A 20,859-nucleotide genomic window follows, 5' to 3' on the forward strand; every position below is an offset into this window, starting at 1 on the left:
CATCTTTAAATATTTTATCTTGAAGAAACTACATATTTTGATGTTTGCTGCTTTTATATTTCATCTGTAATACCCATTTTTTCCGTTTCCATTCCAAGTTCAACTTGGTTTTTATACACTAACACTACAATCTAAAACGGATCATATTTCAGTGGACAATAGTGATACTTTGAAGTAAAATAATGTTCATTTGGTAACGAACATCGTGATCTATAGGTCTAAATGTGGAAATCAAAGGCACTATGTCCTACTTACTATATTCCGAAGGTCATGATGTCAGAAAGTGCTTGAAAAGATAATACGTAAGGGTAGACTTTCTGCAAGCACGGAGCATTAAAAACAAAGCCCCAGAGCCATGCATTTGCAAAGTAGGCCCACAAAAAAGAAGGTGTAATGGAAAAATATTTCAGATGGGTTGCTTCAAACATCCAACAATTAATTTATGCTAAATATAGGAGGGGAAGGAAATGGTAAGGGGCAAACTATTTTCCAGCAAACAAAAGTCAGAGAAACATTAAGCAGGAAAGGTACAAAATAAAATTCCATTCCAAGATGGGCACCATTACATGGAGGATGGTAGGAGCCACTGATTAGTCTCGCAAAATTAGCGCTGGATAAAGTTCTAGGATTCTCCCTTATAACCATTGAAACAATTTAGACGGTAAAACTATGTTGGACAACAGACCGCTAACTCAGGTGTCATCAAGAGCTTATGACGAGGACCCATTGACACCGTCACCTCTCTACTCTGCGTCGGATACTGACGTAATTTCCGTATAAGACTGTCAGAATAATTTGTATATTTGATATATTTATAACGTAACACATAAGCACCGATAGTGCTTGACTCCCTTTTCAGGTTGTCATTGCTATAATTATTGTTGAATTGATGTTAATAACAGATTTTTGGTCATTTATGGCTGATTTGGGTTCATTATGTCGATAGCTGGATCCCAGCATCACACATTGAGTCATATACAATAGTTAAAGAGAACCGGACATTTAATAGATTAGGTACTCGTTGTAAGACGTTCTGTTTAAATTTGGACCAATCAGAAACAAGTTCTAAATATAGTACGTCTGCTGGGGTATAAATAGATAGATGGATGACAGAGAGCTCATTCGGTATCCAGCGGTTGAAGTAGACACATCGTGGATTCAACTAATAATTTATCTCAGTACCTTGATAAGGAAGTTATTGCAACTACACTGTCAGGGCGGATAAAATATTAAAAAGAAAAAAAATGAAGTTCATAGACTAAAGAAGAGTTGCAGAATTTTAACAAGGTTTCGAGCTATAGGGCCAGCGCATAGGAGTTTTACCTTAAGGATAGTTGAATGCTATAGACGATAGCATATATAGGCTGAGCTTTGGGAAGCTGAGATAGATACCCAGTGTTTGGTAATCTACTGAGATAGTAGGAGAGTTCCAGCTTATAGACGGTTCAGCATTACTGGCGAAGTACAGCCAAGGCATTGGGGATATACCTATATGGTAGTTGAATGCTACATGTGATAGCATATAGGCGCTGAGCATCAAGGAGTCAGGACAAACCATATAGAGTTGAGAAGACAAAGGCCGAGCATTTATGCGATAGGACTCGTATGTTGTTGATTCAAAGACATTGTCTGACGGGAACTTCAACAAAAAGACCAGTCAAGTATAGAGTCTCCAGGAGTTTAAGTTGATTGAAAATTGTTAGTTTGAAACATTTAGTGATTTGCCTGATCCCTGAAATTGTCTAGCTCATAATTAAAATCATTTACGAATCATTGGTACACGAATCCTTTAGGCAAGGTAGCCAGAGGAAAATTCTATATATATGAGACCTTTGGTCTCGGTCACAAACAATCCCGCGGGCTTCTGCAGACGTTAATACACAAAAAACGTGTATTATCCCTATAATGAAACACTTTGTAGCACGTTTGCTAAATTGAGATTTTTATATTGCAGAAATATTGCACGATTCAGCTATTCGAATGAGACATAGCTTTAGCAATGAAACGTTCCGAAACTTAGTGGTAAAGCGTCAGGTTTGTGTCCCAGAAGTCATAGATTCGCTTACTTGCAGCGTCATAATATAGGCTTCATGTAATTGTATCAATAATTCCTCTACTTGACACTCGGTATTAATAAGATTAATATAAAAATGACCGGACATCTTCTCTCAAGACATTGTCGGGATTGGTACCACTAGAAATGGTGTGTGGAGAATAATTCATTTAAGCCGCAGACCTTGGTCCACAAGCAACCTTATATAAATTAGTGTAAAGTACCATTGTTTGTTGTTATTGCTTTGGTACAGATACCAGTTATCAAACAAAGTCATGTTTGGTACGTTAATGTTCTGTTTCGAATCAAAAGCTCAGTCATCCCTTGTGTTTGCAAAATCAAAGTCACCCTTTTTTAATCCCCTCCCCTATAGGAATGGTCTCCGTCCGTCCTTTCGTCCGTCCATCCGTCCGTAACACTTTTGTGGATTTTCATGAAACTTAGGTCAAATGATCACCTCTTCAAGACAATGTGCAGAACTTATGAGTAAGCCATGTCGGCTCTAGGTCAAGGTCACAACTCAAGGTCAAAGTTTTGAGCCTTCCATTTTGTGTCCGCTCTATATCTTCTAAACCCCTTAAAGGAATTTTATAAAGTATGGATGATCACCTCATAAAGACCATGTGCTGAAAACATGAATCAGCCATGCTGGCTCAAGGTCAAGGTCACAACTTAGGGTGAAAGGTTTGAGCCTTCCATTTTGTGTCCGCTGTGTATCTCCTATACCCCTGGAAGGATTTTCATCAAACTTGGGTCAAATGATCACCTGATCAAGGCGATGTGCAGAATTAATAAGTCAGCCATGCCGGCTCAAGGTCAAGGTCACAACTGAGGGTCAAATATTTGAGCCTTTCATTTTGTGTCTGCTCTGTATTTCCTTATTCATAAGAAGGATTCATATGAAACTTGGGTCAAATGATCATCTCATCAAAGCCATGTGCAGAATTTATGAGTCAGCCATGCCGGCTTAAGGTCAGTGTTACAACTTAGGGTCAATGGTTTGAGCCTTCCATTTTGTGTACACTCTGTATCTCCTAAACCCCTTGAAGGATTTTCATCAAACTTGGGTCAAATGATCACCTCATCAAGAACTCATGAGTCAGCCATGTCAACTCAAGGTCAAGGTCACAACTCAATGTCAAATTTATGAGCTCTGTATCTCCTAAACCCCTTGAAGGATTTTTGTGAAACTAGATCCAATTGATTGCCTCATCAAGACGTTGTGCAGAATTCATGAGTCAGTCATATCAGTTCAAGGTCAAGGTCACTGCTTAATGTCAAAGGTTTACCCTTTCACTATTCATAACAGTGGCGGGGGATTTTGCTGTCTTTCAGACTGCCTTGTCACACTTATATTGAAGTGTTATATCACATAACACTACCAGTCTTATATTTTGTAGATATCTAATGTAAAAACAAATGTGATGTATTTTTTGAAGCTGTCTATTAAATATTTACAATGCAAGAAAAGAAAACATTTAGAATGTTTAAATTAAAAACAGAAATTTAGAAGAATTCTTTGTTTAGAGTCTGGAAAACTGGTGACAAAATAGACTTTACATCTAATTGGGATAATAGGGTCTACGTTAAATATTAGTCTAACAGGAATGGATCCGGTCCGCTGTATGTCATGACACTTGACAAAAATGTATATCCGTATACACTGTATGTCTAAATAACAACGCAAAGTATTTATAGGTCATTAGCTTTGTATCGGGAAATATGCACGAGTTCTCAGCGGAAATATTGCGCGACTTTTGGAGCGCAATATTCCTCCGCTGAAGAACGAGTGCATATTTCCCGATGCGAAGATAATAACCTTTTTTATTACATACACATCTACACGTATAAATATAATGTAAATATTATAAATTTGTTCAATAGCCATGAATAGGAATGACAATACTGAACTAAATAGAAATAAAATAGTGCAAGAACAAACACTGAATTACGTCACGCACCCGAAATGAAATTCAGGTGTCAGTGTATGGAAAAATATTGACGTTTCCGTGTAACTTAACGGGGGAATAGAAACGTGTATGTAACACTGTAATAAAAACTAATAAATAAGAGTTTGTGTGCGGACAAGCCATATAATATGAACTGTATACATCTTATATGACCTTAATTTACAAAAAAATCCCGTTTGAGAATAATGTAATTGTGCACTTGTTAATCTGATGACATGTTGCTACAATCTATGTGCAAATCACATTCGGGAGTTTGAGAAGATTCATGGAGGTCAGATTACACGGACACAATAGGGAGAAAACAATTTTACAAACTCTGAATTTCAACCAAAATTAAGCTATTTCAGATATTCAGTAACCTCACCAGCACACCAAGCTGAAAACTTTTGAAAAGTAGACATCTTTGAATGGAATATAAAGCTTTAAACAATACATTTTATTTGGTTTTTTTATTAAGTATTGATGAAACGTAAGAGAGATAGTATGAATATAACAGCTTGAATAAGAGCGAACGGGTGTGTAGTTCATTTTGCAAACAAAAGGGGTTAAGTAGCGTTTGATTCGAAGCAGCACGCTGTTGTACCAAACATTATACCAAAGATATATAATAAGCAGCATATCTGTCTAAGTAATCACAACAAATATGGCTAAATTACACTGATTCATTTTAGGCCGCTTCTTTGGCTTAAATAAATGATACCCCAAAATTTGTTTCTGGAGGTATTATCGCCACAAAGGTTTGAAACAAAAGAAGTCCTTTTTCCTATTGAGTGCCACTTGCATGAGCTATTGGTACCATTATGTAAAGCATTTACTATGACGCTGCCGGTAAGTGAACCTATGACTTTTAAAATTCTAAACCCAAACCAGATGCTCTACCATTAATGTTTCGGACAGCTACAGAGGTAATGGAAAATGTTGCAACAAATTCAAACTGGTGAATTTCGGAATTCATAACAAATTCAAACTGGTGAATCTCGGAATTTATTTGGGTGGTAAAGTGTAGTTGTTTGATTCAAAGGTTTGTTGTTACTGTGCGGGGTATAAAAGGTTTATTCCTCGAACATACTACCGTAGCACCTATAAGGTGTTGGTTTCACGTGCTCTTTAACACTTCTGCCAGCTGAATGTTCGATCACAGATATTGCATAGGAATGATTCTGCAATACAAAAAACTACCATTTAGCAAATGTATTACAAAGTACTTCACTCAGTATGATTTATTTTTATAAAAATGGTTTGCTGGAGTCTTTAAAAATGCAAGCAATACTTTTCATAGCATAGCATACTCTTAAATAGGAAGATTATGAGAGATGATATTTTATGGCAAATTTTCTGCGAATATACGCAAAACTTGATAAGTTATACTGTGAACTAATTGCTGATTAGAAACTGTATGAAGGTTAGCAAACACTAGAACATAAGTTAAACGCAATACGTAAATTTTCCATCATATAATTCCTTAGTTCAGTATAATGTCAGCATACAGCCAACCTATCCAATCACAATTTTTCATGAGTAAGATTTCAATGAAATATTACTTATAACGTAAGTAAATTTACACTGTAGCTGGTATCAACATTTAAAGAAAACTGAATACCGTAAAAGAAATGCAAGTTGTTTTCTTTCATTCTTCTATTGAAGAACATGGTATGCGAGAAATAAATTTTATTACTGTACTCTGGCTATTTTATGGAAACACTGAAGATTCATTTAGTAGAATTAGGGTTACCGAATAAGAATATGCTACAGAATGTATTTTCTCTGCTTGTTAACTTGTATGTTATATTTAGAATCTGTCAAAATATTTATATAGAGAATCTATATTTGCAACCGTTTTTACTGAACTTATTACTGACCCTTCAGAAAATGGTTCTTATAGTTTCATGTATTTCCATTTTTTCTCTCTTTTCTCTTTGTTACTATAAACATTGTAATAATGTTTTACGTAATAATTTTTTTGGTATTGGTATGTTTCCATTGTTAAAACACTTCCTTTCATCATATGAATATGTCAGGATACGGACGGCAGTTTATCACAGATTTAAGCATGTAAGTTTATCTATTGTGTGTTATTTTCTAAAGGATTAAGATTTTTGTATTGGTAACACTCATTTTGTACACTGACACAAACACATGAGCAATATTATATATCTTAAATAGTCATCAATAATACATATGGTGGCTGATTTCTGCCATTTCGTGTTTTCGTGTTGGCAGGGCGAAAACACATTGTCAACAACACAAAAACTCGACAAAAACCTGATTTGTCGAGTTTTCATGTTATCATATCGGCGGGGCGAAAACACAAAAACACGACAAATTCACACGAAAACTCGACATTTAAAGGGCGCCGACACGACCGATTTATCTGTTTTCGTGTTGGTGGATATAAATATGTCGTGTCAGTGCCCTTTGATTGTCGTATTTTTGTGTCGGCAAGGCGAACACACGAAAACTCGACAAATTAGGTAATTTTCGTGTTGTCTAGTTTCCGCCTCGCTGACACGAAAACACGCCAAATACATTCTTTGTCGAGTTTTCGTGTTGTCGTGTTTTCGCCCCGCCGGCAAGAAAAAACACGACAATTTTTTTTTAGACATCAGGTTTTAGAAGCATTTCCTTTCTATTCGAACGAACGACTAATTCAAAATTAATTTATATTCACTAAAGCTGCATTAGGAGATTTGACATTATAAAACAGTACAATAATATGTCAGATGTCAGTTATCGTTTTAAGAATACGAAGTGTATGTATTATTGATCCGGTTCCAGAAATAATGCATTGGGGTGCGCGGAGTGGTAACAGTTAAAGAATGAAGGCGGCATCGGCGAGCCGAGTGGGGTAAGGCCCCTCATGTAAGGTTGGTTAGGGCGTATCTGTCTTTAAATCTTTGAGATATTTATGTAATTTAAAATTGGTGGCCTCTGCTGCAAATTTTGAGGTACGTGGATAAATTGGTGGCCTCTGCTGCAAATTTTGAGGTACGTGGATTAATCCCCTCCTGACAGTGGAGTCACAGGGTCTTTTTATTGTCATTTTTGAAATATAGGTATGAAATGGTGGTCCCTGCTGCATTTTTTTTCAAAATTTGATATACGTTCGAGGTCATACCCTCCAATTACGGGGTCAGAGGGTATCCTCGCGGACATTTTTGAAATATAGAAAAATAACTGATGGCTTATGTTGCATTTTGGGTCTAAATTGTGAAAATTATTATTTCATTGCCAAAATAGTTTGAGGTTTGGGTTGGGGGATGGAGCGGCCATCGGCCCCGGTCCAGAACCCGAACCTGTACAAAAAGAAAAATAATTACGTATAGGCATTGGCCTCAATGGAGATTAACTTATTCACACGAAATACCCAACCGCCTTCCCTCAAAATTTGGGCTTAGAAAAGCAGTAGAGGCCACCATTTTATACATATATTTCAAACGCCTAAAGCAGAAACCCCCTGATCCACCCGCGCCCCAAAGAAATATTTCTGGAACCCAGTCAGTTTTAAATACACTTCGTATTGCTCAACATTTCATAATGGGTGTCTGAAAAGAATTTGTCGTTTGTTCATGTTTTCGTGTCGGCGGGGCGCAAACACGGCAACACGAAAACACGAACAAAAGACAAATAATGGGCGCCGACACGACATATTTACTTCCGCCAACATGAAATCTCGGCAGATAACTCTGTTGTGTCGGCACCCTTTAGACGTCGAGTTTTCGCGTAAAATTGTTCGTGTTAAATTCCGCCGACACGAAAACAGGAAAACTCGTTTTTGTGTTTTCCTGTAGTTGTGTTTTTGCGACCATAGATAAATAACATACAATAATGAGAGAATAATATGATGTAAAAATACTAAACCATCTGAAAAAAAAATTGTAAAATGATATAAATCTTCCTAAGTGACAATTTAACGAGACGATTTACATCCATAATCATTCTTGATATGTAACTGAAACGAAATTTGATGGACAGTGCCAAAAGCGAGTTTACAGCAATTAATCTGTTCATATAGGTCGCTGATTGGATCAATTTTCTGTCGCGTGCCTTCCAGTTTTTGTCGTTGAAAATATCGGGGTTGTCTACCAAATAAACCGACGTTGTACATTATAGAGGAAAGTGTAAAGTATGTAGCATCCATTAAGTATAAAAGTACACATAGTGTATTATTTGTGGATTTAATAATGAACCAGATTTTGGACTCGGACTGAGTTAATCACACTATTGTGAGTATTTCTTATCATTTATATCAATTTAAGCATAGCTAATTTTTCGTGACCAAAATATTTTTGAATATTTGAATAAATAATACCAATTTCATCGTCACAGAAGTATGATCATGGCTTTTATAGAACGCGTTACTGATATAGAGAATTTGAAGTAGGTAACAGCAGCTAGGTATAAACATATCATTTTACTACCCACATTGTCAGATTGTAGGAGATGTACATAAAATATAATTTCGTCACATAAGCTATGATTGACAAAGAAATATCTTTCAGAGATTTACTCTTGATTATTAAGAGCAGTTGTTTGTAATAAATTGATCCGCTTCTATCCGTAGTAAGATATAAGTGTTATGAATATGGTTTTGTAGTTTGGTTTGCGAAAAGAAGAGCAAACCGAGTAAGCACAAACAGATGAAAATAGCTATTGCAATGCATGTATCGTTCCTGTGTCAATAATTATGTTAAAGATATAGAGCTACTGTCATTAAAATCTACAAAGTACCTTTTATAATAAATGAATTCTGATATGGATCTTATAAAATGCGGTTGCATTGCAAAGTGCTGTTTTTACAGTCTCTATTTACAAGTTAAGCAACAGGAGCGAACGGTAAAAAATGTTAACCGCCAAAAGAACAGTGTTTTTTCTTTGTATCACGCATATCTTTGTATCATGCATATAGTGGGGTATGTATCATGCATATCTTTGTAACATACATATCTGTGTATCATGCATATAGTGATGAACGTATCATGCATATCTTTGTTTCGTGCATATATAGTGATGGAGGTATCATGCATATCTTTGTTTCGTGCATATATAGAGATGGAGGTATCATGCATTTCTTTGTTTCTTGCATATATAGTGATGGAGGTATCATGCATATCTTTGTTTCGTGCATATATAGTGATGGAGGTATCATGCATATCTTTGTTTCGTGCATATATTATAGTGATGGAGGTATCATGCATATCTTTGTTTCGTGCATATAGTGATGGAGGTATCATGCATATCTTTGTTTCGTGCATATATAGTGATGGAGGTATCATGCATATCTTTGTTTCGTGCATATATAGAGATGGAGGTATCATGCATTTCTTTGTTTCTTGCATATATAGTGATGGAGGTATCATGCATATCTTTGTTTCGTGCATATATAGTGATGGAGGTATCATGCATATCTTTGTTTCGTGCATATATTATAGTGATGGAGGTATCATGCATATCTTTGTTTCGTGCATATAGTGATGGAGGTATCATGCATATCTTTGTTTCGTGCATATAGTGATGGAGGTATCATGCACATCTTTGTATCATGCATATAGTGATGGAGGTATCATACACATCTTTGGTCCATGCATATAGTGATGGAGGTATCATACATATCTTTGGTCCATGCATATAGTGATGGAGGTATCATACACATCTTTGGTCCATGCATATAGTGATGGAGGTATCATACACATCTTTGGTCCATGCATATAGTGATGGAGGTATCATACATATCTTTGGTCCATGCCTATAGTGATGGAGGTATCATACACATCTTTGGTCCATACATATAGTGATGGAGGTATCATACATATCTTTGGTCCATGCATATAGTGATGGAGGTATCATACATATCTTTGGTCCATGCATATAGTGATGGAGGTATCATACATATCTTTGGTCCATGCATATAGTGATGGAGGTATCATGCATATCTTTGGTCCATGCATATAGTGATGGAGGTATCATACACATCTTTGGTCCATGCATATAGTGATGGAGGTATCATGCATATCATTGTTTCATGCATATAGTGATGGAGGTATCATACATTTTGTATCGTACATGGTTTTGTCATAAAAATTTAACAGGTCAAGTACATCTCTCTATCGGATTGTATTATCTCGACCCGGATCGAGCTAACAGGGGTGACTTAAGAACAACACAATAGTACAAAAGTTCTGATGAATCTTTATTCGGAAAATGTAAATGTTCATACTATCTCGAAAACTTTGTGAGATATGAATATTTCAAGGAATAGGCAAAACATGACATGAATGAAAATGTACCTGAGAAAAAAAATCGGCATTTAAATAGATATTTTGAAAGGTCATAATGTATAGTTTAAAAGTATGCGGCACTGATCGCTGCAAACTAAAAAAAAAAGTAATAAGTGGCATTTAAACTCTTTTTTTTTGTTTTCACTTGAATTATCAATAAACGCAGAGTACAGCTTTCTGCATACTTGACACAAGTAGCGATTGTTGTACTAAATTCATACTGCCTGAAGCTGATCAGAGTTACTGGCATATGAAATTTCAAAAACATTTGAGATCTAGGATAATGTCTTTTTAAAAGGCATTCTGATTGATAGTTTTATTCCAAATTATTGACATCACTTTTAGAAAACGAGGAATGTACTTTGTTAAATCCCAAAACCATTCGCACAACTTAAAGCTTGCTGTCTTTAAAACGTGTTAAAACTAGCTAGGCTAATCTTTTTTTCAGACCAATCCGGAAAGATAAAATTAGATTTTTTCTAAGATACAAGTTTGATGTTTATGTTTCATGTGTATGATAGGGTATGTAAATCCTCGAGACGGTAACGTCCGTATATAGTTATTCGTCTTTGTAATCTGCATGATAAGGGGGATTTTTTTATTTCTTCCGGTAGTCCGCAGACGGGTTGTTTGCACGAATAACAAAGAACCCGAAATCAGTTACAGAAATTCGTAAACCGTGCCAACATGTTTCTTTTCACTGAAATATGTCTAGTTATTTGAGAGAAATAAATAATTATCTTATTTTAAAAAGATAAAGACATCGGACAGACAACGGAACATACTGTCATTAATAATCATAAAGTCTGTACGAAAACGCGGCGAATAGGAAATTACGTCACCATGACACCGGCTTTCCTTAAATGCAAAGTTTGACATGTTTTAAATTTGTAAAACATTCTGCATAACTTCATTTATAGGTCGCTTGAGCATTTAACTCCGAAGTTTATTATTGCTGACATAATGTTGTTTAGAGTAGGAACTGGTTCGTCTTCCACTTTATTATCATTATTATCATTACTATTGTAAGAGGAGAGAATTTATAATAAAAGTTCCAATTGTCTCTGCTGGGATTCGAACCCGGGTCTCACGGGTGGAGGTCCAATGCCAGAGTGTCGACTCCCGGACGCAAATATCAAAGATCGGGAATGGCCTTGCAATAATTCCGATGAAGAATAATGATTTTTATTCGAAAAAAAAATCTACATACGTACAATGTAGAGCTTATTTATATACATTTCGAAGACAAACCCATGCGGAAATAACATGCGATAAAGATTAGCTGGTGCGGGATGCGGGACACTGATCACTCAAATTTCTAATAATGGAAACAAATCGAGTGCTGCGTCATCAGTTTGAAAATGAATTAAATTACAAGAAATATTTATTGCATTATCACCGTCATGCACCAACAGTGGATAAGTAACACATATTCACAGGTCAATTCTCAGTCTATTAGCGCATAATAAATTATATTTTTAAGAGGTTCTAATATCAAATTACAAGTTTTGAAAACAAAATAAAAATAGATCCATTTGATCAATTCATTTCTGTTTTTTTCATGACCATCCGGGATAAAGTGTGATGGACAAATCGAACATGACTTTATACTGCTAAGTATGCCGTATGTCATTGCATAGTTTCTTTCGTTTCCTATTCTATGGAACTTACAGTTTCCTTTTAAGGATTACTACCCGTAATAGGTCTCAATCTAACCAAAAGCGTACATACAACTTGATAATGTAAGCTTTGAACATGTCAAATGATAGAAACAAGGTGCATATTGACAAGTTTTATAGTGACAGAAGTTCTCAAAAATTTCCTTTTGATTACCTCCCCTGACAATTTTGGTTTTTCATGAGTTATCTCCCCTGAAAAATAGAAAATAATAATTTTCTCCTTTTCCCTACGGGGAATTTTAAATTTCTTTTTGATATTTGTATCAGAATCATATAATGCAGCTTTCTACCGCAAAATTTTCTCGAAACACAAGTTCAGATTCTCATAATCAAAGAAATTATATATTTCCCTTTTACAATCAAGTTTTCGATCAACGAACCGCCATTTTGTTTTAGGCAGCAGGTTTGCTCTTTGTAATTAAAGGAAAAATGCTGGAAGACAGGAATTGGAGATTTTCAGATTTTTATATAGTTTTCATAGTAAAATCCTATCATAAAACTGGCCCGCCGAGGCAAGCCAGAAAACGCATAGAGAAAACATCAGTATTAGGCCTAAATTAAAATTAAGTTTGTTTGACCTTTACCGACCCAGTATTTTTACAGTGGGTAGGTAGGTAGGTAAATAATTTTATTATATTTTAGTTTTTTTTAATGTTTGTTGTCTCAGTAATAATAAAAATTAAAGTATATTTATTAATACCTATTGCTTGTAGATAATCTTGGAAGATGCTCTGTTAAATGTATGCTTGTAATAAACCCCTAGCCCTATTCATGCACACACAATATGGGCACAGACTTAATTTGCACATAAGGCAAAGTAGTATCTTTCATGTCTATACTTTTTCTTTATATATATATCAAAAATGTTTTCACTACATCTGCGCTTAAAAGTACAAAACGATATAGTCGGGAAAATATTTGGCATCTAAACACACTACTGAATTACAGCTTATTTTCAACAAGTGTTTGATGCTTAATTCAATAGCTTTTTTATGAGTTTTAGAAGGTTTTTACAACGGTTATGGCAGTATGCAAGCAAAAGTGATGATTTTTTAGCTTTAAGCTACTTGCACGTATTGGTCATGTTACTAAGAACAGAAACAAGATTGGGTTTCCCCGACATCAGACATTTATTATGCCACTGTCCTGGCAAAAGAAGTATAAGATTTTTATACCTCTTTGTTCTGGCATTACAAAATTAAAATATTAAAACTATCTAGCTTGTCATATTTCAAAACATTTACGTTCGTGTCAAATTCTTGAAATTCGGAAACTGAGATTTTCTCACTTCGAACAAATGCATTTCAAAACGATCTCTGATTAAAGACATTTTGAAATCAACAATTAAGTCAGTTCATAATATATTTTCACAGATAATCAAATTTCCCACCATTCGCCTGTCAATTGCCGTAATACTGTCACTGTTATGAAAGCAGTATTATGTACAAGCAATTTTCAGATATAACACATAGTAGACAAATAATAATCTCATGTACATTACGTTTCCTTTGTAATCAATCATATTTGTTCTTCTTAAATTTCGTTTTCACAGCAGACATTTTTCTTTCAGGGAATTTTAGTAATCTAGTTGCTCTCCATAATAACTGCATCGGTAGTAAAAATAATCACAGTCTAGCCCTTACCGTATTTTCCAAAAATGTTACGACTAGTTATTTTCACTTTCTCAAGACTTATTTCCCGAAAAATGATTATTTTGTAAAGTGTCCCAAAAATATGGACACAATAATCATAATCCACCCAATGTTGAAAGCGTAATAAAAAGCGTAAACGATTATCGGTAATTAATCTGTTGATAAACTTAGTCCTTGTCCTTGTTTTCATCATCAAGTAACACCCGCCTCAAAGAGCTAAAAGAAGTGTGTAGGTATCACGGCATCTGAAGCGGAGATCAAAGCGTTACAGTTGCCCGAGATTGTCATGGAATTACGTCATGTTTTCGCGCCATATAACACATCACTGTTTGATCGTACCGCCTCGGTTCTTTGAATTAATCAATAAAAAAGTTTCTTCTTTAATTTCTTAGAGCGAATTCAATAGCCTGTATAAACTGACAGTAAATGTGTCAAACGATAATTGTGGATATTCTACCTCTGTGAGCTATTTTGCCGCACTAACATAAATCTGTTTGCCAAAAGTCGTTTTACGCCATGTATTTAAATTGCTAACGCTTTTTCATAATTTAAGATTTTTTTATTCTGTTTTTTTTTTTTTGTTTTTTTTTTTTTTGTACCTTCTGGTCAAAAGTCTGAACTTTATGCCCATAGAATTTATCATTTATTTACTCTTAAAAAGAAATAAGTAATTTTAAGACTGCACTGTTTGAAATTTTACAAAGAACTAAATTTAAATTTGACCGTTTTTACAAAATTTTGCCTACATTCCTGTCGATATCTTATTAAAATCGTTATAGAATTCAAACTATATTACTTCTTAAGCGGTGCTAAAAAAATATTGATGCGATAATAACAAAAAAAATGAATGCACTATGCGCGTTTTTTTTTTTTTTGTGTATGTGTAAACAAAAGTAACGTCGAGTGATGGAAATTAGATATTACGATAGCTCGCACGTGCTCGTGGAATGGAAAAGTACCGGCATGACGTTTTGGTTTCTTTACGTTTAGCGGGTAAATTAGATACTAGATTCTTTCGTCAGTTTGCCTTCCGGTTATAAGCGGTTTGATTGTCGTCTGCATCCTATGGCCTTAGGCAACGTTATCGGCATAGTTGACACGTTTTCGGAATACACGAGATGATAAACAGTCCGCTTTATCGAGTTCTACTAGCCGACCGCGGGTTGCTTTCTCACTTGCCATAATTATGTACGCATTTGTTAAATAAAATAATCGCCAGTTGCAAGCACCAAAATAAGTTTTTCCCTTTGATAAGAAAATAAAAATATTTTTTTTCTCTGGAATGCAATAAAATTATTTGAGTCGGGGCAATTTTTTCGGGTCGGTCGGTAAAGGTCAAACAAACTTAATTTTATTTTAAGCCTTAGAAATCTACCAGCTGATTATAACACTGTAATGTCTCAAGTAAGATGTATAGACGAAATATCATTTATCTCTTTGTGGGTTTCTCACAACCTCTTTTACAAATCCGGTTTGAGCCATGTTAAGCTAGTACGACATTCGTTTCAATAGTCGATATTAGGACTGACAATACTAAATTGTACTCGGCGGGAATGTCGCGTTTGTTTGCAAACGTCGGTACCCGCCTGTAGCATGAAATGTCGCTGTAATATCAAGTTGGTCGCGTTGGCACTGTGTGTATCGATCGTTCTTGGTCACTTGTCGTGTGGCTATCGGATGGTCCGTCGCAGTAATCGTTGGCAAGTTTTCGTTGAACGTGTTCACTTTGCATTGGCACGTCGACATATCTTTGTTTCCACATAATATGCGTATGGCATATCGTGTGTTCCACTTCGCATTGTCCTTGTGGGCATTTCGTGTGTCAACTTCGTATTGTCGTTCCACATAAATGTGTCACGTAGCATTTCGTGTGGCATTTCGTGTCACTGGATTCGAATTGTCGTTTCACATATCGTGAGTCACGTTGTGACGTACGTGGTCTCCCTCGAATTAAAATCGTGTGTTACTACATATCTGGTGTCACTCATGCCATGAATATCCTACCACTTTTAGATTTCATACAGTTTGCCGGGTTTTAGTGATTAATATGCCAGTCCTATCCCTCTGATCCCTGACATTCCGTGCAAAGCATGGTTGCAAATTCATTCCGTGCCAAAGCCTGGTTTTAATATCTAAATACATGTACACTGGCCTAAAAAAATCTTTGTATCCGGTAACATGCCTCAAAATTTAGGGTAGGTAGCGGGGGGAGGTCGGAAAACTTTTCTTTTTTGGATTTTTTTTTTTTTTATATTATTTTAAGGGAGACTTTTTGAAAAAAAAATTTGTCAAAAAATGAATCAATTAAGTAGTAATGCTTCAGATCAGCATAAGTGTGATTTCTTTCTAACATCACTGTACATGTTTCAAGCAAAAAGTGCAGTTTTTGCAACTTTTTGTTAAACTGAAAAAAATATTCTCCAAAGCCATAAAAAACATTTAGGGTCGGCAAAAAATTTAGGGTTGGTCGGGATACCGGAAACAAACAATTTTTACCCTTGAGGCGTAATCGCGAGTACAGTAGATCCTATTCCCTCATTAAACATCAGTAATTGAAAAAAAAAATATAGAAAAAAAGAACTTCTTAAGCAAATTTCACCGCGTTCATAGATTAAATAGTGGTAGCCCGCCCCTTGCTCAGTAGGTAAAGTTTCGGTCTACGGATCGCGGATCGTGAGTTTGATCCCGGGGCGGACGTTTGTTTCACCGTGACATTTTATAAAAAACAACATTGGTGTCTGACATCATTAGTCCTTCAACCTCTGATTTTATGTGGGGAAGTGTGAATTACTGGCAGAAACACAGATTTACTGGTACAGAAATCCAGGGAACACACTGGTTCTGATAATGTCAGCCATTACTAAACTGAGATAACTGTTGAAAAATCGGCGTTAAAAACCCAAAACACCAAAACAATAACATAGTTGTATCAATAATTTCATGTCATCTCATGCATGCACCATTTTCGCGCCAACGTTCACCCCACGCCCGTGCACACCGAGCAAGTGGAGTATTAGCCAGGCTACAAAGTTTTTGCTTCACAAACAATTGGTGTTCTCACTCACAGTAACCATGTTTTCATCCGAAATAATATGTGTTGATATCGCTCGGATCAGGTTAAATGTTTCTGAAGTATTATAGAAATAAATAGTTGATAAGACAGTATCGGTAAAGCTAAACAGTACCTGCAACTGCCATGTAATGGGAAACGTCTGTTTTGTTTAGAGTTATGTGGATGGTATAGTAGTCGCAACTTGACCCCATTGCTCCTTTCAGTCGATTATTTCAATCCTTGAGAAATAAAGGGTATTAGGGTAGCAATGTATGGAATAAATCTTTATGCAGTGCTATCAAGTATTTTACTCAATATTTGTAATAATTAAACTTCGTGATTTCGGATGTCTGTAAATATGGTGATAGGTATGGATTGTTAATTATTTAGAAAAATTTATTCAAGCCGTTTCTTTAAATTCCTTGATGTCAATTGTAAAACTAACGGCTGCTAGCTTTTTAATGAAATTTAAATAATGAGACACATTTTCCGTGGAAAATTCAAATCACGAAGGTATCTGTGCTTGTTGATTGTACTCGGACATTTCGCATTTGTGAAAAAGCCTGCTGGATGGGCCCCGTTCCGTTTATAACCTGAAGTCAGAATAAGACTTGCATGGAAATTTTGAAAGTCAATAATTTGGCATTGTTTCTTGCAGCGGGGATCATGCATGCTGTTTCAAAAGGTGGCAATTCTGTTTTGCATGTTGTTTTGTTTAATGGATGTTATAAGCTTTCGTTTTGAGACTTTCTTTATTTTTGCATGAGAATCTGATCTTTGCCATTATTTAAAGCACAAAACATGCAACGCATTATAAAATGGCCAACCTGATTCTCCTGCTCATCAGGAAAGTGCAAAACGGGCGACTCGCTACAATAAGACTGTCCATGCCCAAATTTTTTGAATTCTAAGTAATCTAACGATTTCCTCCAGTGTATTTTACAACTAATTTTCTTTCAATTTTTATCTCTTTTTTTAAATTTCTTTTCTTAAATATCATTTTTAATCACGATTGATTTCTGTTATAACATGTATTACCATTCATAGGTATAATTAAAACAAGTGTTTTATTCAAGATTCAGTTTTCGATCGCTATAATTTCAGACGAAACACATTTATTTCCCTGTGAATCCTCGTGAATTTTGATTTTTGCACGTGTCCCTTTGTAATTTAAAACTATAAACCAGTAAATACATAAAAAAAAAAAAAAATGTTCTCACTTTTGGACTCGAACCCAGCAATTCTCCGCATAAAAGTCATGTTGTTTGTAACCACTGAAGCCATCGATACGAACACAGTAGGGGCTTCACTTACAGTGCTAATAATGACATTTAGACACTTAACCAAAATTTTCTTCCTGGCCCGAGTGGTTAAGGGCGCTACTTCAAATCACTGTGTTCCCTTCACGATATTGGTTTCGAGCCTCACTCGGGGCGTGAGTTTATTCATGTGAGAGCCATCCAGCTTGCTTACGGAAGGTCGGTGTTTAAATCCAGGTGCACGTTCGTGATGAATAATGCCGAAGGGGCTCCTGGGTCTTCCTCCACTATCAAATCAAAGCTGGAAAGTCGCCATATGACATCATAATTTTGTCGGTGGCAACGTTAACTCCTGCAAAAACATACATCACATGTACTGATAGCACCGATTTTGGGCTAAATGTATCTATATCGCGAACACCACGAGTGTATCATTTAGCAGATTTGACAGTTAAAAATATCCGAATAGTGCCTTCTGTTTGCCTTACGTTGTAAGGGTTTCCACCTGACGGGTATTACTTTATTACACTGCCCTTTGACTTTGGACATGATTGGGGGTAAGATGAGGTCAGGGTGCCCCATAAACCAGTTGAACTCACGGCTGGTTTTTGTCAACTGAGACCGTTCTAAGGCGGTGCCTCACTGTGTTTCCTGTATTATGTTTTTTTTTTTCTCCTTTCATTTGTCCTTTTGTGTTTGTAAGTGTGCAAGTTTGTTTGTGCGGTGTGCCTTTCTGAGCTTGCGTTTTTGGACGTGCTTTTACCTGTTGGAAATTCTCCTGTTTTATAATGCAGAATGATGGATAAATTCCCACAGAGCGCCAGTTACCGCGAATCATGTAAAACTGATAATTTCAGAATATACTGGCTTCAGGTAATATAGTATAGAAGTGAAGTATAATAATTTGTATACCTATGTTTTCCGTTTCTGTTGATGTTCACTTGGTTATTATACACAAACCCTAAATAGAAACCGGTTTCATGTTTCAGTAGATTAACACAGAAATACCACTTTTGAACCAAATTAATGTTACCATTGGAAACTAACTCGTGGCACGTGTCACACTTTAAGAGTCAGAAAGTGGCTAAAAAACGTTACTTGCTATGTCAGAGAACTGGAAATTATTTTCTTGTCAACTCAAGTCAGAGAAACATTAGGTTTAGCAGTATATGCCAAAACATTGTTTTTTAAAAGCGCAATGAACAGCATCTGACACACAATTACTGTCCAATACATATTACTTCTGTCCCACAGAGTTGGATACTTAAAAAAAAAATGAGTCTAATGGCGGTTGTCCCCTTAAATAAGATATCATTTGTAAGACATAAATGTAAACAATTGTCAAAACGATGTTTACCTAGTATTAAAGTTTACAACACTCAAACGATGTTGCAAACGGAAGACGTGTACAGCTTTTAAAAAATCTTGAGTTTTTAAAGAGGCTGCTGAACTGTCCAGAAGTGTGGGCCCCTTCATGCAGCCTGCTTCTTTCCAGAATCAAGCTTATTATATGTCAGCAGTAAATTGACAATGGTTTTGTAGAATAAATTCATAATTTTAACATGTCCAAACATTGTGAATGATACTATATTTCACTGGTATGGTACATTTTACTCGGACTTATCATGGACTCCTGTTGGAAATCTCAAACTTTTAACTAAAATAAGCTATATCGATATGATATTTCAATGAAACCTTCAAATTTGTCGTTTGTTAGCATCATCTGTGGCATGAGCGTGAAAAATCTTAATTTGATTTCTAAAATTGCTGTGATCGTTTTGTTTCTAAATCACTATAATGTCATTGTAAATATCCTTTGTTATAACCAAGTGAAACTGGCAGGTACGTTGAAAAGCAGCTCTCTGATTGGTAGCTTTAGAACCCCTAATGTAAACTGTGATGTCATGATAAAGTTATGATAATGTTTCATCCATGCGCTGTTAATTTCAAGACAACGCTCCTGCTTTCTTTCTTGATTTACTGACATTCGCACTTTTTCCTCCTTCCCTCCGAAACATGGACCTTTAGACCTTTAGCAGAAAAGGACAATGAATTCCATTCCCAACCGACACACTAGCATGGAAGTTGTTAGGAGTGAATAATACGTTTTCACAAAAATAGCGCTGAATAAAGTTTCTAAGGAGCTCCTCATCACCATTGAAACAACTTCAACGGTCCGTCACGGAAGCTGGAATTTTTGCTTAGCCACAGACCGCTACTTAGGTGTCATTAAGCTCAGAGACCACCATTCAAAAAAGTACAGGGAACTTTACTCTGGTATGGAGGTAAGCTTATACCTGGGATAAGGTAACGTCTTGTGCGTCTGACTGTCAGGTCATGTAAAAAACCCAGGAAGTGATATATTTTTTTCAAATTGCTATATTTTTCATTTTCATGCATATACAGTATTTTTTGTCCATTTTGACAAATTTGGCTACAGTTTATGTTTTGAAAGGAAGTTTTATAATCAAACTAATTTCTCCCGCCATATCAATGAGGTAACAGTGGGTCCTTCACTTCACTTACGAAAATTCTTGTAAAATAAAGATCCACTATTCATAATGTTTTTGTCCGATATTTTGGTAGAACAAGGTAGTTCTTGTCAAAACTTGTAATTAGATATACATGGTTCGATGGTCATGAAGGCCGTACACGCCGTCTTGTAAGTCCGATGAAACAATTGGTGTCTCTAACTTAAGCGTCGGAGACGTGGCCCCCATTTACGCAGTCATCCTTTCTCTTTCTGTTTCTGCTGCCAGAACACTTGCGCCACTTTCGTATAACACCACTGCCTTCGACTTTGAAAACCCATCCAGATTACGAACATTCTGCACATCATTACGATACTGCTTTTTGACCATTTCTTGAAACGATGGAGAAAAGAGTACCAGCACTGCGTGAAACTCATTTTTTTAACTG

Source organism: Mercenaria mercenaria, chromosome 16 (assembly GCF_021730395.1).
Source record: "Mercenaria mercenaria strain notata chromosome 16, MADL_Memer_1, whole genome shotgun sequence".
Classification (NCBI taxonomy): Eukaryota; Metazoa; Mollusca; class Bivalvia; order Venerida; family Veneridae; genus Mercenaria; species Mercenaria mercenaria.